The sequence below is a fragment of the Bubalus bubalis genome, chromosome 8 (assembly GCF_019923935.1).
Source record: "Bubalus bubalis isolate 160015118507 breed Murrah chromosome 8, NDDB_SH_1, whole genome shotgun sequence".
NCBI lineage: Eukaryota > Metazoa > Chordata > Mammalia > Artiodactyla > Bovidae > Bubalus > Bubalus bubalis.
Genome location: NC_059164.1, coordinates 90,705,492 through 90,732,788, shown reverse-complemented (window position 1 = coordinate 90,732,788; position 27,297 = coordinate 90,705,492). Strand labels below are relative to the sequence as shown.

Below are 27,297 nucleotides of genomic sequence, written 5' to 3'. Positions count from 1 at the left end.
GGCATGTCAGCTTAGTTGGATAGAATGTGGCACTAGTAAGAAACAACATTGACAATACAATCTCATGTGAAGCATTTAACTTGACAAAGGGCAGAATTTACATTCCACTAGAACATCTCAACCACAGACATTGGGTTTGGAAACATAATGTTTTGGCATTGATGAAATTTGGGATAGAATGTGCTTTAGCGGCCAGTGTGACCCATTAGTGTGATGAGGAACACAGCACAAAGTGTTTGCCTGACAACCAGTGCATCTCAAACAATAACAAGTGTTATTGTCTTATATGAATGGCGTTTTACTACAGAGGATGAGATGGTTGGATGGCATCACTGACTCAATGGACATGTGTTTGAGCAAACTCTGGGAGATAGCGAAGGACAGGGAAGCCTGGTGTGCTGCAGTCCATGGGGATGTAAAGAGTCAGACACAACCTAGTGACTGAACAACAATTATACCAAAGAAAGTTTTCATTGTTATTATCTGAATGCCTTCTGTAGGTAGGTATTGTAGTAAACTACATCTTACATGTATTATCTCACTTAATATGAATAGCAATCAGTGAGCAAGATACCATTGCCTTCATGTTACAGATGAGGAAACCTAGTCTCAAAGATGCCTGGGGACTTGCCCAATATCATAGAATTAGGAAATGATAATTCAGAGACCTAGTGTTCCTTATTTAGATAGGCACAGCATGGGGAGGGAAGTGTTTTTTGGTCATTTATTTATTTAAAATTTTTATTGGAGTATAGTTGATTTGGGCTTCCCAGGTGGCCCTAGTGGTAAAGAATCTGCCTGCTGATACAGGAGATGCAAGAGAGTCAGGTTGGATCCCTGGGTTCAGAAGATCCCCTGGAATAGGAAATGGCAACCAGCTCCAGTATTCTTCCCTAGAAAACTCCATGGACAGAGAAGCCAGGTGGGCTACAGTGCATGGGGTCGCAAAGAGCTGGACATGACTGAGCGGCTGAGAACACGCATAGCTGAGTTACGATGCTGGGCTTATTTCAGGTGTACAGCAAAATGAGTCAGTTATACACATACACATATCCATTACTTTTAGATTCTTTCCCCATATAGATTATTATACAGTATTGAGGAGAGTTCCCTGTGCTATACAGTAGGTCCTTAAATAAATTTTAGAGGATTCTACAATTAGAAGGAAGAGGGATGAATGGATACTGTGGAGTCTCAGAGTCCCTACCATAACCCTGCTGACTAATTATGAAAAGAAATTAAATATGGCAGAACCCCTAACTGGCTTTTAGAAACTTACTCCTTCACAAAGAGCCTATCCATCATAGAAATTATAGGAATGAAAACTATTCTCCTGGTCTTATTGCTTGTTCAGCTTTCTTCCTATGTTCTTACACATACAATGTCAATTGAGTTTTAAGGAAAAATACCGTAGGACAAGTGTTCAGCTTTTTCCAGTTCAAATATCTATCATTTGTTCTGTTCCTTTCAGCCAATCACAAGGTAATTCTATCATGGGGTCTTACTTGTGTGTCTGGAACTACATGTTCATTACTGATTCTAAGCATCATGGTCTAAGTGATTGCCATCTTTTCTTAATACTGACATGTTTGCCAGCCCTGGTGGAATAATCAGACTTGTTAGGAGTAACATACACATGAAAGCAAGCATGCTTATACTGTTGCATGAAGATGTGAAAATAGCGAGCTGAGTGGCCAACTTGTTGTCTGTTGCCTCTGATAGCACTGAACTGGTAGACAAAACTGCTTCCCAAGTTTATATTAAGGAACAAAATTTATGTAATGAGAGAAACAGGAATATACAGAAGAGTCATAGTACTTGGTAAAGTTAGTATGCTGGGATATATGGTTGGGAAGTTATACGCGTGTATTATTTTCTGATAAGGTAGGTTCCTCTGGACACCTTAAGCAGTTTCCTCTTTATATTTGTTGATTTCTGTTTTCATCCTCTATACACACAATTATCAGCATTCATTCTGGATCCATATGAGGGTGCATGTGTGTGTGTCTTTGCTTCCCTTTTCACTTGCTGAGTCAACAAGTAGCTGCAGTTCTGATGCTCTGGCTTTGCTGCACCCCAACCTTGAGGTTTTTCTCCTCTCCATCCCCACACAGTACTTCCTTGGACTGATTATCTACTTTGCTAGGGTTTTGTCAGTTTTAGTTGCTGCCTTCCTGTTTCGGTGTCGAGAATTCCTGTTCTCCTATACCTGGGTTTCCCAGCCCCTCTTCCTCAGCAGGTCTGGGTCTCAGCCAAATTGGGAACTTTGCCTTTCTGCCCTCTTCTTTCTGAATAATTCTCCCCCATGACGTTTCCCTCTTCAGTACAAACTCCTGGGTAGCTTAAAATTATCTACTCCAAGCATGATGATTCTTTGTGGTTTCTTGTTTTTAAAATGCATGCAAATCTTAGATTCTGCAGCACCATTGATCCATTTGTTTAAAGAAACAAATGGTTTAAATGAATGGTTAAAACATTCACCTCCCTCTTCCTCAAATCTTCAAGTCACACTTAATTTCCAGGAAAATAAGCCATGTTTATCCTGTGGCTTTGCACAATCTTTCAGCACATGGCTCCAAACCTCCATGGAGTCAAAGTTTTCTTAGTCAAAGAAAATGAGCTGTAATAGTGGGATTTGAGTTAAGAGATTTAAAAAAATTCCTTTATTTTATTTTACTTATTTTCCCAGCTTTAAAACTGTATATATTTAAGGTGTATAATGATGTTATACAGCAGATGGTGATTGCAGCCATGAAATTAAAAGACGCTTACTCCTTGGAAGGAAAGTTATGACCAACCTAGATAGCATATTCAAAAGCAGAGACATTACTTTGCCAACAAAGGTCCGTCTAGTCAAGGCTATGGTTTTTCCTGTGGTTGTGTATGGATGTGAGAGTTGGACTGTGAAGAAAGCCGAGTGCCGAAGAATTGATGCTTTTGAACTGTGGTGTTGGAGAAGACTCTTGAGAGTCCCATGGACTGCAAGGAGATCCAACCAGTCCATTCTAAAGGAGATCAGTCCTGGGTGTTCTTTGGAAGGATCTACTGTATAACACAGGGAACTATCCTTATTGTTTATCTGCATTTTCTTTTTCTTTCTTCTTCTTCTTTTTCTTTTTTTAATAGTGAGAACACTTATGATCTACTCTCTTAGTAAATTTCATGCATACAATGGATTATTATTAACTATAGTCATATTGTTATACATTAGATCTACAGTATTTATCATGCATAACTGAAACTTTGTACTTTTTTGACCAGCATCTCTCCATTTCCCTCTCCCCCAAGTCCCTGGCAACCACCATTCTACTCTGTTTTTATGAGTTTGGCTATTTTAGATAGTCTGTGTAAGGGATACTATGCAGTATTTGTGTTTCCATGACTGGCTTATTTCACTTAATTTGATGTGAATCCAATCTATCCATGTTCTTGCAAATGGCAGGATTTCCTTCTCTTACAAGCTGAATAATTTTCCATGGTGTATGTGTGTGTATCTTTATCTATTCATCCATGATGGAAGTTTAGATTGTCTCTATATCTTGGCTACTGTGAAGGGAAAGGCTCTCTCCTAAGCCTGGGAAACGTTGTTGTTGTTGTTCAGTCCATAAGTCATGACTGACTCTTTGCAACCCCATGGACCACTGCATGCCAAGCCCCTCTGTCCTCCACTACCTCCGGGAGTTTGCTCGGATTCATGTCCATTGAGTTGGTGGTGCTGTCTAACTTCTCATCCTCTGCTGCCTGCTTCTCTTCTTGCCTTCACTCTTTCACAGCATCAGTCTTTCCCAATGAGTCAGCTCTTCACATTAGGTGGCCAAAGTATTGGACTTTCAGCTTCAGCAATAGTCCTTCCAATGAATATTCAAGGTTGATTTTCTTTAGGATTAACTGTTTGATCTCCTTCCATAGAAGAAATGACTCATAGGTCTGGTCCAACCAACAGTTCTGGTCTCTTCCTGTGTCTTGTTTGACTGTGTAGGTGAAATTGCCTCCCCCATGATCTTAACTGCAGGCATAAAGGACCCTAGATTTCTATTCCTGACCCTCAAGAGGAACCTCATACTGTTCAGTGGTCTGATGACTTTAATATTTCTAGTCATTTAAAGCTACATTTTATTTATTTACCTTTCAATTTATTTATACTGCTACTTTCTCTGGCCTAGAAATGACTGGTATGTTCATTTTTAACTCTGTGGTTTAACCTCTGTGTATATCATTATTAAAATCAATTTTAGAAAGTCACAAGCATGCTGTGGAGACCCATCCCTAAATACTTTTATGAATGATTTACTGCAGGGCTAAATAATTACATTTTGTGGCTGAAAGACGCACAGTTGATAAGTAAGAGGGATTGGCTATTTCTTTGCCTTTCTTAAATATATACTAAAATTATGAATTCTTATATATTTAAAATGTAAAATCACTTTGATAGCATAGTTGAGAGCTCTGGGGGATTTTTCCTCCACCCACATTTTTCTAAATTTGGTTTCTTAAGTATTAGGAAAATACTGGGTTAAGTATAGGTCTGATCGTTATGAGCAATATATAGGGCACCCAAAAGGAATGATGTCTTTTCCTAGTCCTTGAAAGCAAGGAGACAGAATGAATGTGTATCTACATATGTATCAGGGCTTCCCTGATGGCTCAGTGGTAAAGAATCTGCCTGCAATTCAGAAGACATTGGGTTTGATCCCTGGGTTGGGAAGATTCCCTGGAGAAGGAAATGGCAACCCACTCCAGTATTCTTGCCTGGGGAATCCCATGGACAGAGAAATCCTGGCAAGCTACAATCCATGGGATCACGAGGGTCAGACACCAGTTAGCAACTAAATCATCACCACCACCTACATAGGTATCAAGGCTGATTGGTGACTAGTATGGAGTGATGATTTATTCATTCATTCCACATATACTCACTAAGCTTCCCCTACATCCCAAGCACTGTGCTTTGTCTTGCAGAGGAGGTGGTAGATGAAATTGACAAGGTCCCTGCTCTCATGAATCCATCGGGATTGATGCCATATTCAGTGAAGTGTTATTACATGCCAGGCATTGTTCTGCCACCTTCACATGTACTAACTGTTAATCTTTCCATAACCATCATGAGGCATGAGATACATTTACAACTCATAAGTGTTGGAACCAAGATTTGAACTCTAGCAACTATCTCCATAACACAACTCCCACTTACATAATCCACCAACATGCACAGATTTATCAACCTTGTAAACTGTGATAACGGAGAAGGCAATGGCACCCCACTCCAGTACTCTTGCCTGGAAAATCCCATGGACCGAGGAGCCTGGTGGGCTGCAGTCCATGGGGTCGCTAGGAGTTGGACACAACTGAGCAACTTCACTTTGACTTTTCACTTTCATGCATTGGAGAAGGAAATGGCAACCCACTGCAGTGTTCTTGCCTGGAGAATCCCAGGGACGGGGGTGCCTGGTGGGCTGCCGTCTCTGGGGTTACACAGAGTCGGACACGACTGAAGCGACTTAGCAGCAGCAGCAGCAGCAAACTGTAATAAGTGCTTAGAAAGAAGAGTACAAGATGCTATTTGGGGGTAGCAAAGGAAGTGGGGTTAGAGAAGAACACATGAAGAATGATTTAGTCACCAGTTAAGTGAGAACAGAAGATATACTGAGTCAAGTGAAAGAGCTTGGTGAGTCCAGCTATGCTTTTACCTGGCTAGAGTCAATTTCTGGAGAAGGCAATGGCAACCCACTCCAGTACTATTGCCTGGAAAATCCCATGGATGGAGGAGCCTGGTAGGCTGCAGTCTGTGGGGTCACTAGGAGTTGGACACGACTGAATGACTTCACTTGCACTTTTCACTTTCATGCGTTGGAGAAGGAAATGGCAACCCACTCCAGTGTTCTTGCCTGGAGAATCCCACGGACGGGGGAGCCTGGTGGGCTGCCGTCTGTGGGGTCGCACAGAATCGGACACGACTGAAACGACTTAGCAGCAGCAGCAGAGTCAATTTCTAGATAACCTTAGTCCAATCATTAATCTCTATGTGCTGAATTGTTTTCATGATTCCTATTTGGTTGCATTGCCCATAACACCCATGTGATTGTGTGCAACTTAATTGAACCCAGTGCTTTCTTTCTTTCAAAGCTTTGAAACCCTTCCTTTTTTTTTTTTTTTTTTTTTTCCTGAGGTAGAGAAGTATGTTTCCATTAAATGCATTCTGCTTGGGGCTAATCCACCATACAGCTGTGGTTGATGTCCAGGTATGATTCTGAGGGTCTTTCCCTTGCCCCCATGAGAGGATAGGTCTTTCTAAGAGGTCACGAGACCTAGTTCCTCAGGGAAGGAATCTTGAGCTTTTCACCATCAGCATCATGATCATCTGATTCTAACCCTTTCTTGGATATCTAGATATCCAAGATATCTGGGTTCCTGGAACCCAGACAAACCTCTTACCATAACTGCTTTTTGATATTGTTGAACTCCAGAGATTGAACTCTTTCTCTATTTCATTTAATCACAACTCTAGTCTTAGTCAAACAGTTGAAGGATCCATCTCTACTTTTCCTTTTTGCCTCCCCAGTCTTAATTGTACAAATTCATTTTTGATAATATTTACTCCTTCTAGAATACAGGCCTTCTCATTCTTTTTTAAAAAAATATATTTTAATTTGTAAAATCTATACCTCTTCATGGTTTTCTTTGATTAACTCAGTTCATTAAACTTTTTTTTCCAAGTCTCCAGGCATTTTTGTATGCTATTTACATGATATCCTTTGAACTCAATAATACAACTTGGTGCACATGCCTGCTTATATTACTCAACTATATCATGTACTCTTCAAGGGTGAGAATTATGCCTTTTCTTTATAATTCTTCTACAGAGTCCTGCATGTTGGCTCACTGTGCCAACTCAAAAATGTTCCTAAATAATGAATACAGTGTCAATTCTTTATTAGTTGTCTATGACTTTCTCTGTGTGGTCTCAACCTTGACTTTAGTTTGCCAACTAAAAATACACCCTTTATATGGTATTAATTAAGGATAAACAACGTGTTCATTGGTTGACTTTCTTACCTTCCAATCTGTAGTGTTGGCATGGAGAAGAGTTAACCGTCACGTATTTTGGGTTTCCACTGTCCTTAAAATAAAAGTCCAAATGCTGCAATGAACATAATAGAGTCTTAAAGAAAGACTCACAACAAAGCCAAACCATAGTAGCCAACCTACCAATGGACAAACAAAACAATGTTTTAGAGATGCTCAGGAAAAGAGAAAAATCCTTTACAGTAATGTGTTGGAGAGGCTAGTGAAATTCCTACATTGGGAGGGTTTACTCTAGATAACCCCGAAGTTTCTTTCCAACTAAGATGCTATTTTAAAATTCAGAGCTAAAATTAAGAGGACTAAAAGGAATGTTAGCAAATGACTGTAAAAATGAGGCCTTGGGAATTTTTGGTGAGAAGGTCAATAGTTATTTTCTGTTGAGTTAGATGCTAAGTGCTGTGTGATGCTTTCAAAGCAACTGTGATAAATTATTAAGTACTTGTAATTTATTACCCACATCAGGGAATAATATATTGCAGTGTGAGCTGAAGACACCAGGCAGTGCTGGCTGAAGCATTTGTCTAGATATTGTACAAGATTGTCTGAAAAGCAACAGGCTCATTAGTAACTCAGGTTGTTGCAGGAGACTGTGTTTTCCTTGTTATGAGTTTTTCCATTTCCAACTAGAAAGTGAAGAATTGTAGAGACGCATTTACATTAGTCAAGTGCCCTGGTGAGACTTCTGCCCTCTGAAATTACTGGGATAATCACCGGTGTTTTCCAAGTGTAAGAAATGAAGGAGAGACCATGACTTCTTCTATTGAAAATAAATGTTTTATGAATTCTTGATAAATACATATTTGGGCTTTTGACTTTTCAGTTATCTGTGGCTGATGTGAAATACTGTTAATCTATTGTTTGTTAAGCTGGTTGCAAGCTACATTTTCTATGCTGCTTAGTGTAATTTTAGGAGGAATAATTCACACTAAGCATGCGGAAGCATGCCTCACATAAGGATTAATTCATAAAGTCCCTAGAGATGACCGTTTTTCATAGCATCTTCACAATCTGAGTGTTTTCTGCTACTGATTCAAAGCACATCGTTGAATTTGTTATCTGGAGGAAAATAAAAAATACTCTTGCATTTTCCTTGCTAGCAATTATAGGAGCCCTTGTCATATGCTGTGGCTTGTTAGCTCTGAAACACCTTGAAAATCTTTAATTTATTTCACATAACTTCTGGAAATTCTTACTTTTTTTTTTATCATTCTCTATTGTAACTAATGCTTTTCTTCTGAGGTATTCTAAATTTTACCTCCGTTCTAATGTGTTCCACATCAGCTGTACTTATAGACAAATTATTTCACTGCTCTTGAGAGCTGTCCATAAAACTTTAAAAGCATCTATCCACCTGTACTAAGCCATGTGCTGGTTGAAGACAGGCGAGAGGTAGATGAGTGACAGCTGGAAGACGGTGGTGAAGTCTTGGAAAAGCAAAGAAAGTTCAGAACAGGCTAGTATGTAACCAAGAGCAAGACTGTATACTAAGTACTTCCCAGTTGAAAAGTAGGAGACCTTGAACCATTCTGCCTGTGAATATCACTTACCATATTGTATTCACATGAAAATGTTTAATAATTGATAGGAATCATCAGCTCATACTTACTTATAGTTTGGAACCTATTAGAAAGTTGAAAGAAAAAGTGACCATGCAAATAAACTAGAATAACCAATAGGCTGGTAGTCGGTTGGAACTGGATTATCCAGAGCAAAGGAAACCTTAGTTGTAGACCATCTATCATTATTATTTTTTTTAACATTATACTTTCCTTTGTCTGGTGTTCTGTCTTAGACCTCATTTGAGAGTCATGAGGCAAAGACATATCAGAGTTAGAAGGACCAGCCAAGACTAGAATTGTGTGTCCTTTCAAAAGACCGTGTGTGGGGTGGGGGGACCACTGAGCTCTTGGTTAATTACTAACCCATTATGAGCAATTTACCATGTATGTCAGGCTCTGTTCTAAGTGTTTTACATGTGTAAAAACACTGCCCAAGCCCATTAAATGTGTCAACACCTTTGCCTCCGGGCAGCCTCCTTCCAGACTTGCTTCTTTCAGACAGCTTTCCTGACCTGCAGGAGAACCCTCTGAAACTCATACCAATCCTATGTGGTTAGTACTACTTACTGTTCCCATTAAGATGAGAAGGAAATTGAGGCACAGAGAAGTTAAGTAATTTGACTAAGGTCACACAGCTAGAAAATCAGAACTGAGTTTGGGCACAGGCGGTCTTCTCCAGTGTCTGCATTTCTAGTCCCTGTTGTCCTCTGCCTGTCCAGTGTGGCTCAGCAATGTCTTTACTCCACAGGAGTCACATTCCATTAAGGGCACAGGGCCCTGTTTCCCTTCTTATGGCCTCTGTTGCTGCAGACTCCACTTGTGTCTTCAGCGTCTACACTCTTGTTAAATAAAACCCATGAAAGTGCATATAAATTGCAAAGATCAATAAAAATGTTATTTCATTATTTCCCAAACAGGTAAGCTTGCCCCTTAAGTCCTTTTCCGCCTTAAATTTAAAAGTTTTCTTATTTTCTAAAGCCTGTAGGGTGATAGAATTCTGCTCTGCCCCAAAGGATGCTAGCTTTCTATTTATATTTAAATCCAGTAGAATGAAAAGCACAGTTGCTGGGTCACACCAGCCATGTGTCAGGGGCTCAGCGACTACACATTGCTGGCGGCTACCGTCCCGGACAGGGCAGAATAGGACATGTCTATCACTGTAGAAAGTTCTCTTGGGTGGCACTAGACAGATCACACAAGATAGTATTTCCTTTCAAATGAGGCACCATCATAATTACATCACTTTGGTATTGGACCATCTCATTTTATAATCATTGTCTTTACACTTATAGAATAAATAGGACACCATGTCTCTCCCCCTTATTCCTCTTATTTACTTTTCCCTTTAAAATAAATACACTTGGCCCTGTTTCTTTCTTTCTTTCTTTTTATTCTTCCCTCCAGTTTTCTTGCTTCCACTCATTCTTTCATACTGAAAATGTGTGAAAGGAGCTGCCCAAGTCCATTAAATGTGTCAACACCTTTGCCTCCGGGCAGCCTCCTTCCAGACTTGCTTCTTTCAGACAGCTTTCCTGACCTGCAGGAGAACCCTCTGAGACAGACTGCTTGGACTTGAGGCTCTGCATCACCCTTGAATTCAATTTCTTCCTGAAAGGCATTCATATGCTATGTATTTATTTGCATTTTTCCTGCTATGTGTTTGTTTATTAGTAAGATAGAATTCACACAGTGCACATGTCAAAGAGCATCCAGGATTCTATTTAGTAAATCACCCAAGATCACCAATTTCATGTATCTTTCAGGCCATCCAACACTTTAACCGTACCTTGCACATTTCAACAGACCATTGGCCTAATCCTATGCAGCAGGCATTTAGTAGCAGCTCTCTAGTTTTTAAAAGTCACAACAAACAGGATCGGTTGTTTGTTAGATACTCTCACTGGAAGACAGAGGCTGGACTGTTCACTCTTTTATTTATTAATCCACCAGACATTTATTTCCTAGTGCACACTTTGCAGGGCACTGAGGAGTCAGAGTTAAAGGCACAACATTAACCTGAAAGAGCCAATAGCCTAGCCAGGAAAACCAGAAGCTAAGTAAGTGACGATAATATGGTGGAATAAATGCTCTGATTGGAGATTTCTAAACTGTGTTGATGGAATTATCAGTGACCAGCCAACACTGGGAGGATGAGGAATCAGGAAAGTCTTCTGGAGAAGTGGACCCTCCAGATGAGTCTTGCAAGACAACAGTTATCTAAGCAAAGGTTTGTGAGAGTATGACCTTTGCAGGTGTTGAGTGAGTATGGGGTTTTTGGTGACAAATGAGACTAAAGGCTGAGCTAGATTATGAACAGCCTGGATTTTGTGCTGGGAAAAAAAATGGCATGCTGTTGGAATATTTAAGCAAGGAGTAACACTCACCATTGGGCTAATATTTTAGACCACACACAAAGCCAACTATTGAACTGGAGGCAAAAATACTGGAGAAGAGGTAATTGCAATAATCCAGGTGAGGGCTAAGGAGGGCTTTAACTAAAGCCATGCAGGGGAGAGGGAGAGAGTGGGCAGATTAAAGAGGGATTTTGGGTTTGAAACAGCAAGACTTAGTAACGCATTGAATGAGGGCAATTAAGCACAGTGAGGAGTCTAGAATAATGGCCAGGTTTCAATCAAAGATATTGCTGCAAAAATTTCTCCATGGGTGAAAGACCACGTTAAATGATACCTATAATTCTTTGCAGGACTATGGGTCATAATTTAAAATTTTATTAACTTTTAGGACTCCTGACAACTTCCACTGAATATTGTAAAATATAATAAAGCTAACACTTTACATCTATATAATATGGTGGGATATCTTTTTTTCATATACTTTAGCAAAACATTAAACATAAAGTACTTAATATTGGCAAAGCTGCTGTACAGTCATATTTTAGTATGTTATTTTTGTTGAAGTATAATTGATGTACAATATTATGAAAGTTACAGGTGTACAATATAGTGATTCATAGTTTTTAAAGGTCTGACTCCCTTTATATTTATTATAAAATATTGGCTATATTCCCTATGTTGTGCAATATAGCCTTGCTGCTAAGCTGCTAAGTCGCTTCAGTCGTGTCCAACTCTGTGCGACCCCAAAGACGGCAGCCCACCAGGCTCCACCATCCCTGGGATTCTCCAGGCAAGAACACTGGAGTGGGTTGCCATTTCCTTCTCCAATGCATGAAAGTGAAAAGTGAAAGGGAAGTCACTCAGTTGTGTCTGACTCTTCGCGACCCCATGGACTGCAACCCACCAGGCTCCTCGGTCCATGGGATTTTCCAGGCAAGAGTACTGGAGTGGGGTTCCATTGCCTTCTCCAATATAGCCTTATAGCTATTTTATACATAACAGTTTGTACCTCTTAAGTCCCTACCCCTATATTGCTCCTCCCTGTTTCCCTCTCCCTACTGGTAACCACTAGCTTGTCTTCTATATCTGTGAATCTGTTATTTTTTTGGTTATATTCACTAGTTGTTGTATTTTTAGTCTCTACATATAAGTGATATCATACACTATTTGTTTTTCTCTGTCTGGCTTATTTCACTTAGCATAATACCCTCCACCTCCATCCATGTTGTTGCAAATGGCAAAATGTCATTCTTTTTTATGGCTGGGTAGTATTCCATTGTATGTGTATAATGTACTATATATGTAGTATAATACCACACACAGACACATATCTTAGCAATTGTAAATAATCCTGCTCTGAAAATTTGGGTACATGGATCTTTTTGAATTAGTGTCTTTGTTTTTTCTTTCAGATATATACATATATATATATATATATATATATATATATATATATATTAACCAGGAGTGGAATTTCAGGGTCATGTTGTACTTCTAATTTTAGATTTTTGAGAAACTTGCATACTATTTTCCACAATGGCTGTACCCATTTACATTCCCACCAATAGTGTATGAGGGTTCCCTTTACTCCATGTCCTTGTCAACATTTGTGATTTGTGTTATTTTTGATCACAGCCATTCTGATAGATGTGAGATCGTATCTGACTGAGGGTTTGATTTGCATTTCCCTAACGATTAGCAGTGTTGGGCATCTTTTCATGTGCCTGTTGGTCATCTGCATGTTCTCTTTGGGAAAATGTCTGTTCAGGTCTTCTGATCATTTGTAATTGGGTTGGGTTTTTTTGATATTGAATTGTATGAGCTGTTCACATATTTTAGATATTAACCATTTATTGATCATATTATTTGCAAATATTTTTTCTCATTCTGTAGGTTGACTTATACTATTGCTGGTAATAGTATAAATTTGTATAATTCTTTTGGAAAATGATTTGGTAGTATGCACTAAAAGGGCTTCCCAAGTGGCACTAGTGGTAAAGAACACCCCTGCCAATGCAGGAGACATAAGAGATGTGGTTTTGATCCTTGGCTTGGGAAGATTCCCTGGAAGAGGGCATGACAACCTACTCCAGTATTCTTGCCTGGAGAATCCCATGGACAGAGGAACCTGGCGGGCTACAATTCACAGGATCACAAAGAGTCAGACACGGCTGAAGCAACTTGGCAGGCACACACGCTAAAAAGTATAGAGCATATAAAAATATGTTCATCTTGCCACGAAATTATATCAAAGATAGTCTTCAAAAGAAGAAAAGAGCTATGATATGGAAGTGTGTATTGCATTGGTACTTAGACCTGTGAACTATTGTTCATGACCTAAATGCTGAAGAACAGGGAGAAGAGTAAGTAAAACTGGTTATATCAATTCCAAGGAAGGTTGACTAGCTGAGAAAATGATGACTCTCAGTACTGTACAAGGAAATCATGTGTGCTAAGTCTTAAAGCACATCTTGCTAGAAACCCAGCGTTCTTTCTGCAGCTTCTCTTGAAATAGCATAGAAGAATACTAACAGAACAATGATCAGTGGAAAACCGAACACCAGAAGTATGTGCAGATTAATAAAAACTGATATTTATGGGTTTATGTGGATAAAGTCTGAAATATGTTGAAAAAAATTTTAACACTAGGATGGTAAGGTTGTGGAGAGTATTATTTTCTATGTTTTTCTTTAGCTGTTGTTCCGTCTGTTTTTGTGCTATGATGCCACAATGATACTTTAACAATTATAAAAGTACAAAAAAAAGGCAAAACAGTTTTACTTTGGTTTAGAATTGTATTGTTTAGGTCTTTAGTTTTTCCACAAGATTGCTTGTTATTATCCTTCCCAATTTAGAAGAATTAGCTATTTAATAATAGAACACATGTGCAGCAATTCTAGTACTGCATTCTGCTTTCTAAAAATTCATTCAGCACAAATTTCACAGAAGCCCACCTACACTTTGGAACTATTTAATTTTTCACAGTTTTATGCCCATGTTGTATGGTAGCAACCATGGAAAAATAAATTGAATGCTAACCGTGCTGCAGAAAATAGATGAAATGTATGCTGTGAGCTCTAAAAATGACAAACCCAGTATTATTTTGGCTATTTTTCATGCTTAATAATAATAAATGGAAGCAGGAAGGAACAGGCCCTGTATTTGAATTCTTACTGTTCTCTTGAGTCACATCCTACCTGAAGCTATTCAGCACCGTCTCCTTTTCATCTGATGCTGTGGCCTCTTTCCTTACCTTCTTCCTCCTCCTCTTTGCCCACTTTTTGCCTTTTCTCACATAACTTATGATTTCGCCTACCTGAGTCCCACAGACACTCACTGGAGATGTTTTTTCCTGGAGGACAACGAGCAAGCATTTATTCGACTCGATTTTTGTCCTCATGAAAGGCATTGACCTGTTTCTCCCTATTTTTCCTCCTTAAACTTCCCGCATAAATTGGCTCTGAGAGACTTGCATGTCCGTTCACTTCCTTTGCACAATGCTGTGTCCAATTAGAGCCCGATGAGAACCTGGTTCCTATTGACACCATCGACATCTAAGAAGATTAGTGATTTTTTTTTTCTAAAATAAAAAAGATAAACCACACAGGTATCAGGTCAATAGGACCAAAGAAAATGAAAGAAAGGTAATATCACCCTTTCGAGGGCTTGTGGATATGAGTTGGTGGAGGGTGAGAAAAACCTGTTATCAGAAAACAATGTAGTCACCTGATTTCACATAAATCACAGCACATCTGGGACATCCATGACACCAGAGGGATTAGACAGTATAATCCCTGTTGCACAGTGACTAATGCAGGAAAAGAATTTAACAGTTTTGGGGTGACATTGTTAGGTTGTATGATTGTTCACAATTTTATGCCCAGCTGCTGTTACAAAATCTGTGAGACTTAAAATGAGTATTTATTATTTGGTATTAAAGAAATGACTTATGAATCCAATACCATTTGCTTCTTTCACCTCTTGGAGCCCAAATTCTGTGAAAACCAGGGTCTGGTCTCTCATCTCCTGTGCCTGGCACGGTGCTGGTGGGAGACTTTCTTCCCATTGTTGCTGTTTGCAGTTGCGTTTATCCTGTGCATGCTGAGGGTGGGGCCTCATCTTTCACGTGGTAAAGAGGAAGCAACCTATTGGTCGCTGGAAAAGAAATCATGGCAAATCTTTTCTGGAAAAATGTGATGTATAGATTAACTTCCAGTGCTTCAGTGTACACCATATATTTAACACATAGAATGTATTCAAATCACAGATTATTGAAATATTCAGTGATTTATCTCCCACTTAGGGCTCATCAGGTTTCAATTCTGGATGGATGAGCTAAAATTTGGCCAAGGAGTTCCTTCATATCTTTTCATATTTTCCTGAAACCACCTTTACCAAGGCTTCAGATCCTCACTGGTGGGGTTTGAATGACAGCTTTTTATTTCCACCTGCTTCTCTTGTGGCGTAGGATTGAACACCTCTCAAAGCTACTATAAACTCATGTGCCTGAAAGCTAGAATACTAGTCACCTCCATCAATGTCCCCAACTGCACATACTCACCTCTGGGAGCCTCTGGGCTCCCCTCCACCCTACAGCCACTTTGCCCATAGACCATCATTTCCTTGTGTTCCTTGAAGTAAGATCACCTGGGAGACAATTATATCCTTAGGTGGAGAACTCATTTTTTTTTTTAACATAACAGCAAACATTATATTAAATTGGAAATAGTGTCCAGGTAAAGTATTAGTTGTGTTTTTGTTTAAATGATAGGTTTTTATGTCCTTGAAAACAGTTATTGATATATCTGTAGAGTTTGGGTGGGAAACATTTATGGACAGGTTAGTTTTGAAAGAGATAAAAGCTGTTGCTTTAAATTCTGGCAATGTAGGTTTTCATGTTGTTCCTATTAATTACTATTTTTGTCAATATGCATTGTTGTCTGGGTTTTGGTCACAATAAGATTAAACAAGCATCTGCTATGCCACCAAAAAACAAATAAGCAAATCCCCCAATTAGGTAAGATGATACAGGCCTAGGTATAAAGATACAGAAATATTTTTAAGAGAAATCCAGTTACAGAAGAGTTTCCCTTAACAGGTAGAAGCCATCCTTCAGCTTTTTTTCTTTTTTTCTTCTTACTTCATGACTTTCAAAAGCAGTACTCCACACATGCATTGTATCTGAGTGATTTTGTATATTGTACAACCAGGCTTAACTAAAACAGCAATCACACAATCAGACACCTCAGTCCTCCCAATTTTAAATTTAGAAAATTTGTTTTCAATACTTTTAGACTTTTTTTTTTATGGGTTTTGTCTCCATTTCCCCCCACAACATCTTGATTTTTTAAACTTTCATCTTAACATTTGTCTTACTGTGGAAGATTATGACAACTCATACAGAAATAAACACCATACACAAATTGCACATGTGTGTTCACATAGACATGCCCTAAAACAATCCTTCCAGCAGGATTGTATCACAATTTTGGTCCATTTGATATTCAATGTTTATATTGTCATGAATCTGCATTTGATGTTATGATTGCTTTAGAAAGGTACTAAAATAACATTTCTCTTCTATATACATTTTGTTTTTCCTAGAATTAATTCCTTGCTTTGTCATAAGCTTTATTTTTTGGTGTATCTATTATGAAATCCCTCTTCAAACTCGGGTAGAACTATGCATATCCTTTCAGTATGTCAAACACATCAAATATTCCATCAATTCTGGCTTTATTTTTTTGAGATACTTCTGGAATCTTCCATCTTCCTGCTCCAACCTGAACTGGGTGATCTCTAGACCAGTTCCACGCCTGTTAACTCTGACCTCGCTGTATCATCTCTTTGAGAAATCCATTTACCTTTCCTGTGTTGGATAACTTGTTACCTGGATTCAGAGTCTTCCACTTTCTTGTTTCCTTCCTTGTTTGGATGGTGTAGATCCTACAGAAGCCTCCTAAAAAGTAGAAGGGAAATAGATTTTTGAGATTTCTGCATCTGTGAAATAGACTTTATTTTACTTACGCATTTGATTTATATTTTAATGGTTATGTTTTGTGTGTGTGTGTGTGTGTGTATGGAATAGAACTCGTCTTTTCTCATCATTGTGAATGTGTTGCTCCATTTTCTTCTGACCAGTAGTTCTGCCATTGAGAATCCAGAAGCCGTTCTGAGCCCTAATCCTTTCTCTAGAATGTGTTTTCACTCTCAAGTGATTTTAAAATCTTGTGTGTTTCTTCATGTGGGTCTTTCCTTTCTTCTTCCTTCTCTTTTCTTTTTGCTAGAAGCTTGACAGGTGTTTTTCAATTTAAAAACTCATTTTCTTGAGTTCTCCAATATTTTATTTCTTTGTAATGGTCTGTGTTTCTGTTTGAGACTTCAAAGTTTGATGTTGAATATCCTGCATGAATCTAATTTCATGACAAGTTTTCATTTGTTTTACCTTATGAAATCTTTCCTCAACTTTCTTATCTATTGAGATGTTCCTATCTCACTTATCTTTTTAATTTCTATGAGCTCTTTCTTATTCTCTGAATGTTCATTTTTATAGCCTCCTGTTCTTGTTGCATGGACAGAATGTCTTCTCTCTGAGATTATTAATATTCTTGAAGTCATCATCTTCTTATGTCTTGTTTCTGTGTCCACTGAGTTCTTTTTTTCTGTTTGGTGTGGCATTAGGAATGTGATCCTGGTGCTTTTTGGAAGCTTGAAAAGTGTGGGTCAGGTTCACTGACTGTGGTTTCACTTTAAAATGAGCAGGTAGACATGGTTATCTAATTGGAAGATATCCATTTATGAATATCAGTATGGTGTTACCTTTTGGTCAGTTTCTGATGAAAGTTAGGCAGCTAAGGTCTGAATGTTAAGCAGGGAAGGGGGACTAAGTACTCCCCATTCAGCATACAGGCTTTCACTTTATAGAAACTTGCTCAGTCCTTGGTGTGCTTGGGTTCATCCTCTACAGACAGTGATGCTCTGATCTGTGCAGAGAGGCTGGGGCTGGAGGAAGACACTGACACAGGTTTTCATCGAGTTCGATTTTCACTCCCACCTTCTGGAGTCTCTGGTGCTTCCACTCCTAGAGCCTTCCTGGTGCTGGGTGGAGTGGTTGCTTTGGTATCAGTTGCATTCCACCCCTTGTGGGTTTTCCTTTCAGTTTTTTATACTGTGATAAGTTAATTCTGACTTGATTATTATCTGCTTTTCAGCTTTTGAAACTTTGATAACATTTTTTTCCCTGTTTTCCGCATGTTATACTCAACAATTTAATTGGATAGTTGAAGGAAGTGGAGATAAACAAATGTGTTCTATTTTCCATATTTAACCAGACTCCAGGCCACACAACAGTTCTTTTTCTTTTGCTGCTCTGTCCTGTTAGTGAATCTTAGAGAACAGTGGGACAGGCAAACTTGGAGGGGTGTTGTATCATGTGACCTGTCACCATTTTCTGGGTTTTGAAAGTGGAGAGGATGGAGTATGAGAAAAGGAAAGGAAGCAAAGGAAAGCAGTTGGGTAAAGATATGAGAGAGAAATTAAAGGATGAAAGGAGAAGAGAGGAGTTTGAATGGTGAAATGAAAGCTATTAATGGAGAAATCTGCATTAATGTCTCCATCTTCTTCATGACTCTGCCGAACCACCTTCTCGTTTCCTTTTCATTGAACTGAGAAGGAATGAGAGTGCTCCCACAAACTGGTCTCCAGAACCTAAGCACTTGATGGATACTCTAGTACTCTTGTAAAAATTAGCTTTTAAGTTGCCCAGTCATCCTCTGATTTGTGAAGCCAGACTTCATAATTTTGAACTGAACACATTTTCTTATGTCTCTTCTAGTTCTTCTCTTGTAGGCTTTAAAGAAAGCAATTAATTGTTTTTTATGTGATATTCTTTCTATTTTCATATTAGAACTTAACGTAATTCACAGTACTCATGGGAGACAGTGTATGTGGTATATTCATAGAAATATAAAATGTTAAAATTCAAAGGAATCTTGAGATTCCTGCCTGCTGTCAAGCACCCTTCTTTTTAGAAATGAGAAAACTGATATCCAGAGAGGTGAAGTGTCTGCCCAGGGTGGTACAGATGGCAAATGGGCATGATTCAGTGTAGGAATGAGAAAATTGTGTCATGTCACGAGTAAACTTGTGCTAGAATGGTAGGGCAAGTATGTCTGTCATACTATTCATTATTCAATAGTATTCATATTTCAGGATTTTTTTTCCCACAAACTGCTTTTTATTTTATAGATATTTACTTGCTATAGTATATGGTTAAAATATACAGTAATGCATTTGTAGAGAGAATGAGTTTTATCTGGGAGTCACTGCATGAATAGAGGTTGTAAAATTGTATCACAGAAATTTATGAGGTAACAAATGGTTATCCTTTTGCTATTTGCAGTTCTGATCAGTTTTCATTTTTGTGCTTAGATGATATTGGGATTATTGAAAGCTTAATGTTCTTTTCTAAGAATCCCCTTAGATAAATGATATAATTTAATGCAAAATGTTATAACACACCTGCTGTATTTCCTATAGCACCTTGGGTATAGATGTTTCTTGGTTTCAGTGAGTTTGATAGTGAATCTCTAAAGGATGCAATTTTGCTTTGACTTGTACATTCACAGCTTGCAATAATAGGAATAAATTAAAAAAAACTATTCTTGCAAGTTCTGACATGTTTTAACATTGAAATAAATAAAGCCTTGTGTAAACTGTTTGATTAGTTGTGATTAAAATGTACTGAACCCTACCACCATCCTTGGTTCTTAGAACTGATGTTTTATTTTCTTTTCAAATGGCCATATTAATGGTTATTTAAATTTTTTCTCCATATTCCTTCCACTTCAAGATGAGTTGTCTGTTTCTTATTTTAGAAAAGTAAAATTAAATCTTCCTTGTACATAAGCACAAGGGGTTTATTACATTGTATTTAAATTATTAATGACAATCACATTTTCTCAAGAAGTACTGGACATTTTTCACTGGTAGTATCCATTAAAAATAGATTTTGCTGGCTCTGGCTGGCTAAATCAACATAAACTTACTTCTGAAATATTTTCTGACTTGTTGATCCTGGTGTGTATGCATGTACCATACAGCTACTTTTTATAGTTCTTTAACCATGTATTCCTACAGTCACTGACAGGAGCTGGAGAATCTTATTCGTAGTTAAGTAGATCCTGTTCTGTTGGTCCCATATCTCTAGGCTACCCTACAGTGTAGCATTTCTTACATCAAATTGACATACTGTTTACATATTGTGTTATTTACTGTGAGTGCCGCAAGGCCAGAAACCATGTCTTCTTATTTATTTTTGTATCTCCAGATTCCAGCAGAGCACTCAACATGTAGTAAGAACATGGTTAATACTCTGTGAGTCATGGTGGGTATGCGTGGGTTCATAGGGAGAAGACTCCTACAGGATACTCTTTTGAGAAGCGGTTAATGAATGAAATTTTTGTCCAACCTGAACCAGACCAAAGTCAACTTTCCTAAGTTTTTCAGTCGGTCCTAATGGTATAAAACTTTGGAGTTCCCATTTTGACTATACTACCTTACCTGTTGATGCTGTTTAATTACATATATTGAGGAAATTTAATGACCAAGGGAACAATTATAAGAGATAATAGCAAAGTACAATGGGTATACTTAGTCATTAGGATAATGAGGTCTACACTTGATTCCTTCTTAGTTGTGTGACTTTGGGGGCAGTTTCTACAATAGAAAAATAAGTTTGTGGTATTTACCCTACTTATTCAATAGCACTGGAATATTATAAGGGTGAAATGAGATATTAAAGCATGGTGAACTAGTATTCAATACACCATTATTGTTATTATAATTATTTTCTATTTGTTCCAAATGGGCTTTTATTCAGGAAAAGGTAATAGAGTTAATTTCTTTTGTGTAGGGAGTTATGTATCTCAACTTACTAATGTCTTCTATTTTGGGTTTATTTTAACAAGCATTCTTATATTCCTACAATGCAATAGCAAAAACCCAAGTAACTCAATTTTAAAATGGCCAAAATACAACATTGTAAATCAACTATACTTTAATAAAATTTAAAAATAAATAGATAAAAAATGGTCAAAGAATTTAAATAGACATTTCTCCTAAGAAGAGACACTCCCCATACAAGTGTCCATGATGTATATGAAAGGGACTTCCCTAGTGGCTCAGATGGTAAAGAATCTGCCTGCAATGCAGAAGACACAGATTCAATCCCTGGGTTGAGAGGATCCTTTGAAGAAGGGAATGGCTACCCACTCCTATATCCTTGCCTAGAGATAGCATGGACAGAGGTATATGAAAAGGTGCTCAGCATCACTAATTATCAGGGAAATGCGAATCAAAACTACAATGAGATATCACTTTGCACATGTTAGTATGACAATTATCAAACAGACAAACAACAAACTATAAACATGTGTTGGCAAGGCTATGGAGAAAATGGAGTCCTTATACACTATTAGTGGAAATGTAAAATGGCACAACCATTATGGAAAACAATAGAGCCTCCTCAAAAAAATTAAAAATAGAACTACCATATAATCCAGCAATCTCACAACTGGGTATTTATCCAAAAGAATTAAAATCAGGATCTGGAAGCATTACCTGCACTCTTATGTACTTTGAAGCATTATTCACGATAGCCAAGAGATGGAAACAACCCAAATGTCTATTGACAGATGAATAGATAAAGAAAATGTGGTATATACATAAAATGGAATATTATTCAGCTTTAACAAAGAAGGAAATCCTACCATTTGAGACAACATGGACTAACCTGGAAGATATTATGCTAAGTAAAATAAGCCAGTCTCCAAAGGACAGATGCTATATGGTTCTACTTATGTGAGGTGTCTAAAGTAGTCAAAGTCATGTAGGTGGGACAGTGGTAAGAATCCAGCTGACAGTGCAGGAAACGCAAGAGATATGGGCTCAATTCCTGGGTCAGGCAGATCACCTAGAAGAGGAAATGGTGACCCGCTCCAGTATTCTTGCCTGGAAAACTCCACGGACGGGAGCCTGGCAGGCTGCAGTTCATGGGGTTGCAAAGGGTAGAACATGATTGAGCATGTATATGCGTGCATACATGCACACACGAACACACACACACACACACAGTAGACAAAACATAGAAACAAAGAGAATGGTGATTGCCAGGGGCTGGGAGGATAGGGAAATGGGAAGTTGTTCAATAGGGATAAATTTCCAGTGATGCAAGAGGAATAAGGCCTAGAGATGCTGTATAAAGTACTGCCTGTGGTTAACATTATGGTATTCACTTAAAATTTTGTTAACAGAGTAAGTTTCATGTTTCTACCACACACACACACATAAAGGGACTATGAAACACGAGGAGACTTGGAAATGATGGATATGTTTATTACCTTGATTGTGATCATAGTATCATAAGTATATGCATAAGTCCAGACTCGTTAAATTATATACATTAAATATATGCAGTTTTTTTGGTGCATCAATATACTTCAATAAAACTGTTAAAAAATTTTTTTAAGAGTTCTTTAAATAACTAAAATGTATGATGACTTGCTTTCAAAATTATGTCAATTCATTCCTCTCTTTTTAGTTCTATTTGAATCCAAGAAGTTAAATATATAACTATATTTTTAACCTATACATATCTTAAACACGTAGATCAAATCTTTCTGTGGAAAGTTACCATGTGCTACCTGGAGAAACACTCCAAGTACTTACATTAGCTTGAAAGATGGAGTTTTAAATGTTTTGGTGCAGTATTTTTGTTCTCTGCAGTCCACTTCTTAGCTTAGCCACTGTTGGGCAATGGTTGTGCTGCAATCTTTGCTTTGAATAGTTATTTAGCTAAAATAATAATGATCTTTCAGTTATTAGCTCCTTCTTTAAATCAACAATGTCAATCCCCTTTGAATCTCTGTTAAAATGCTGCTTTGTGTGAAGACCACTGATCAAAAGACAATATATAGGAGAATTCAGGTAATGTTGGTAAGTAGACTAAGATATAACTTGAGGTTTGTAGGCTTTAAGAGCTGTTGTTGAGATACCATTGAGAGTATCCTATTTGCAAAACTTATTTAGGGGACTTCCCTGGTAATTCAGTGGCTAAGACCCCACACTTCCAACGTAAGGGGCCTGGTCAGGGAACTAGATGCCACACGCTGTCACTAACAGTTTTCATGTTGCAACTGAAGATCCCACATGCTGCAATCAAGACCCGTTGCAGCCAAATAAATAAATAAATACATATTTTTAAAGGTATATGGACCTGGGCTTCCCTGGAGGCTCAGTGGTAAAGAATCAATCTACTCATGAGACTCAGTGGTAAAGAATTCACCTACTAATGATCTGATAGACAGAGTGCCTGAAGAACTATGGATGAAGGTTCATGACCTTAGACAGGAGGCAGTGATCAAGACCATCTCCAAGAAAAAGAAATCTAAAAAGGCAAAATAGTTGTCTGATGAGGAGGCCTTAAAAATAGCTGAGAAAAGAAGAGAAGCAAAAGGCAAAGGAGAAAAGGAAAGATATATGAATGCAGAGTTCCAAAGAATAGCAAGGATAGATAACAAAGCCTTCCTCAGTAGAGGAAACGAGTAGAATGGGAAAGACTAGAGATCTTTTCAAGAAAATTAGAGATACCAAGGGACCATTTCATGCAAAGAAGGGCACAATGAAGGACAAAAATGGTATGCACCTAATAGAAGCAGAAGATACTAAGAAGAGGTGGCAAGAATACACAGAACTATACAAAAAAGATCTTTATGACCACAATGGTATGGTCACTCACCTAGAGCCAGACATCCTGCAATGTGAAGTCAAGTGGGCCTTAGAAAGCATCACTATGAACAAAGTTAGTGGAGATGATGGAATTCCAGTTGAGCTATTTCAAATCCTAAAAGATGATGCTGTGAAAGTGCTATACTCAATATGCAACCAAATCTGGAAAACTCAGCAGTGGCCACAGGACTGGAAAAGGTCAGTTTGCATTCCAAACCCAAAGAAAGGCAGTTCAAAGAATATTCAAACTACCACACAATTGCACTCATCTCACATGGTAGCAAAGTAATGCTCAGTTCTCCAACCAGACTTCAACAGTACGTGAACTGTAAACTTACAGATGTTCAAACTGGATTTAGAAAAGGCAGAGGAACCAGAGATCAAATTGCCAAAATCTGTTGGATCATTGAAAAAGCAGGACTTCCCTGGTGGCTCAGACGGTAAAGCATCTGCCTACAATGAGGGAGACCTGCATTCAATCCCTGGGTTGGGAAGATCCCCTGGAGAAGGAAATGGCAACCCACTCCAGTATTCTTGCCTGAAAATCCCATGGACGGAGGAGCCTGGGGGCTACAGTCCATGAAGTCACAAAATGTTGGACATGACTGAGTGACTTCACTTTACTTCTTCACTCACTTCATCGAAAAAGCAAGAGAGTTCCAGTTCCAGTAGTTCCAGAGTGCCTACTTCTGCTTTATCGACTATACCAAAGCCCAAAATGTGTGGATCACAACAAACTGTGGAAAATTCTTAAAGAGATGGGAATACCAGACCATCTTATCTGCCTCCTGGGAAATCTGTATGCAGGTCAAGAAGAACCAGTTAGAACTGGACATGGAACAACAAACTGGTTCCAAATAGGAAAAGGAGTACGTCAAGGCTTTATATTGTCACCCTGCTTATTTAACTTATATGCAGAATACAACATGCAAAATGCCAGGCTGGATGAAGCACAAGCTGGAATCAAGATTGCCAGGAGAAATATCAATAACCTCAGATATGCAGATGACACCACCCTTATGTCAGAAAGTGAAGAACTGAAGAGCCTCTTGATGAAAGTGAAAGAGGAGAGTGAAAAAGTCGGCTTAAAACTCAACATTCAGAAAACTAAGATCATGGCATCTGGTCCCATCACTTCATGGCAAATAGATGGAGAAACAATGGAAACAGTGAGAGACTTTGGGGACCTCCAAAATCACTGCAGATGGTGATTGCAGCCATGAAATTAAAAGACACTTGCTGCTTGGAAGAAAAGTTAGATCAGATCAGATCAGTTGCTCAATCATGTCTGACTCTTTGCGACCCCATGAATCGCAGCACTCCAGGCCTCCCTGTCCATCACCAACTCCGGAGTTCACCCAGACTCACGTCCATCGAGTCAGTGATGCCATCCAGCCATCTCATCCTCTGTCGTCCCCTTCTCCTCTTGCCCCCAATCCCTCCCAGCATCAGAGTCTTTTCCAATGAGTCAACTCTTCGCATGAGGTGGCCAAAGTACTGGAGTTTCAGCTTTAGCATCATTCCTTCCAAAGAAATCCCAGGGCTGATCTCCTTCAGAATGGACTGGTTGGATCTCCTTGCAGTCCAAGGGACTCTCAAGAGTCTTCTCCAACACCACACTTCAAAAGCATCAATTCTTCGGCACTCAGCTTTCTTCACAGTCCAACTCTCACATCCATACATGACCACTGGAAAAACCATAGCCTTGACTAGACGAACCTTTGTTGGCAAAGTAATGTCTCTGCTTTTGAATATGCTATCTAGGTTGGTCATAACTTTCCTTCCAAGGAGTAAGCATCTTTTAATTTCATGGCTGCAGTCACCATCTGTATTGATTTTGGAGTCCAGAAAAACAAAGTCTTACACTGTTTCCACTTTTTCCCCATCTATTTCCCATGAAGTGACGGAACCGGATGCCATGATCTTCGTTTTCTGAATGTTGAGTTTTAAGCCAACTTTTTTACTCTCCACTTTCACTTTCATCAAGAGGCTTTTTAGTTCCTCTTCACTTTTTGCCATAAGGGTGGTGTCATCTGCATATCTGAGGTTATTGAGATTTCTCCCAGCAGTCTTGATTCCAGCTTGTGTTTCTTCCAGTCCAGCGTTTCGCATGATGTACTCTGCATGTAAGTTAAATAAACAGGGTGACAATATACAGCCTTGACGAACTCCTTTTCCTATTTGGAACCAGTCTGTTGTTCCATGTCCAGTTCTAACTGTTGCTTCCTGACCTGCATACAAATTTCTCAAGAGGCAGATCAGGTGGTCTGGTATTCCCATCTCTTCAGAATTTTCCACAGTTTATTGTGATCCACACAGTCAAAGGCTTTGGCATAGTCAATAAAGCAGAAATAGATGTTTTTCTGGAACTCTCTTGCTTTTCGCATGATCCAGCGGATGTTGGCAATTTGATGTCTGGTTCCTCTGCCTTTTCTAAAACCAGCTTGAACATCAGGAAGTTCATGGTTCACATATTGCTGAAGCCTGGCTTGGAGAATTTTGAGCATTACTAGTGTGTGAGATGAGTGCAATTGTGTGGTAGTTTGAGCATTCTTTGGCATTGCCTTTCTTTGGGATTAGAATGAAAACTGACTTTTTCTAGTCCTGTGGCCACTGCTGAGTTTTCCAAATTTGCTGGCATATGGAGTGCAGCACTTTCACAGCATCATCTTTCAGGATTTGGAATAGTTCAACTGGAATTCCATCACCTCCACTAGCTTTGTTTGTAGTGATTCTTTCTAAGGCCCACTTGACTTCACATTCCAGGATGTCTGGCTCTAGGTCAGTGATTACACCATCATAATTATCTTGGTCATGAAGATCTTTTTTGTACAGTTCTTCTGTGTATTCTTGCCATCTCTTCTTAATATCTTCTGCTTCTGTTAGGTCCATACCATTTATGACCAACCTAAATAGCATATTAAAAAGCAGAGACATTGCTTTGCCCACAAAGGTCTGTCTAGTCAAAACTATGGTTTTTCCAGTAGTCATGTATGGATGTGAGAGTTGGACTATAAAGAAAGCTGAATGTCAAAGAATTGATGCTTTTGAACTATGGTGTTGGAGAAGACTCTTGAGAGTCATTTGGACTGCAAGGAGATCCAACCAGTCAGTCCTGAATATTCATTGAAAGGATTGATGCTAAAGCTGAAACTCCAATACTTTGGCCACTTGATGCAAAAAACTGTCTTATTGGAAAGAGTCCTGATGCTGGGAAAGATCGAAGGCAGGAGGAGAAGGGGACGGCAGAAGATGAGATGGCTGGATGGTATCACCAACTCATTGGACATGAGTTTGAGCAAGCTCTGGGAGTTGGTGATGTACCATGCTTCAGTCCATGGGGTTGCAGAGAGTCAGACATGACTGAGTGACTGAACTGAACTCATGTAGGAGATTCAGGTTTCATCCCTCGGTTGGGAAGATCCCCTGAAGATGAGAATGGCCACCCACTACAGTGTTCTTTCTGGAGGATCCCATGAACAGAGGAGCCTGGTGGGCTACCATCCACAAGACCA

General features: G+C 38.8%; 1 protein-coding gene and 1 pseudogene across 5 annotated transcripts in view; one reads left to right on the top strand and one right to left on the bottom strand.

Moving 5' to 3' along the window:
* The window catches only part of GRM8 (glutamate metabotropic receptor 8), an 865,522-nt gene that overhangs the window by 322,266 nt on the left and 515,959 nt on the right, over positions 1-27,297 (top strand). The window lies entirely within an intron of this gene.
* LOC102404567 overlaps positions 1-27,297 on the bottom strand; it is a 76,511-nt pseudogene that overhangs the window by 44,176 nt on the left and 5,038 nt on the right.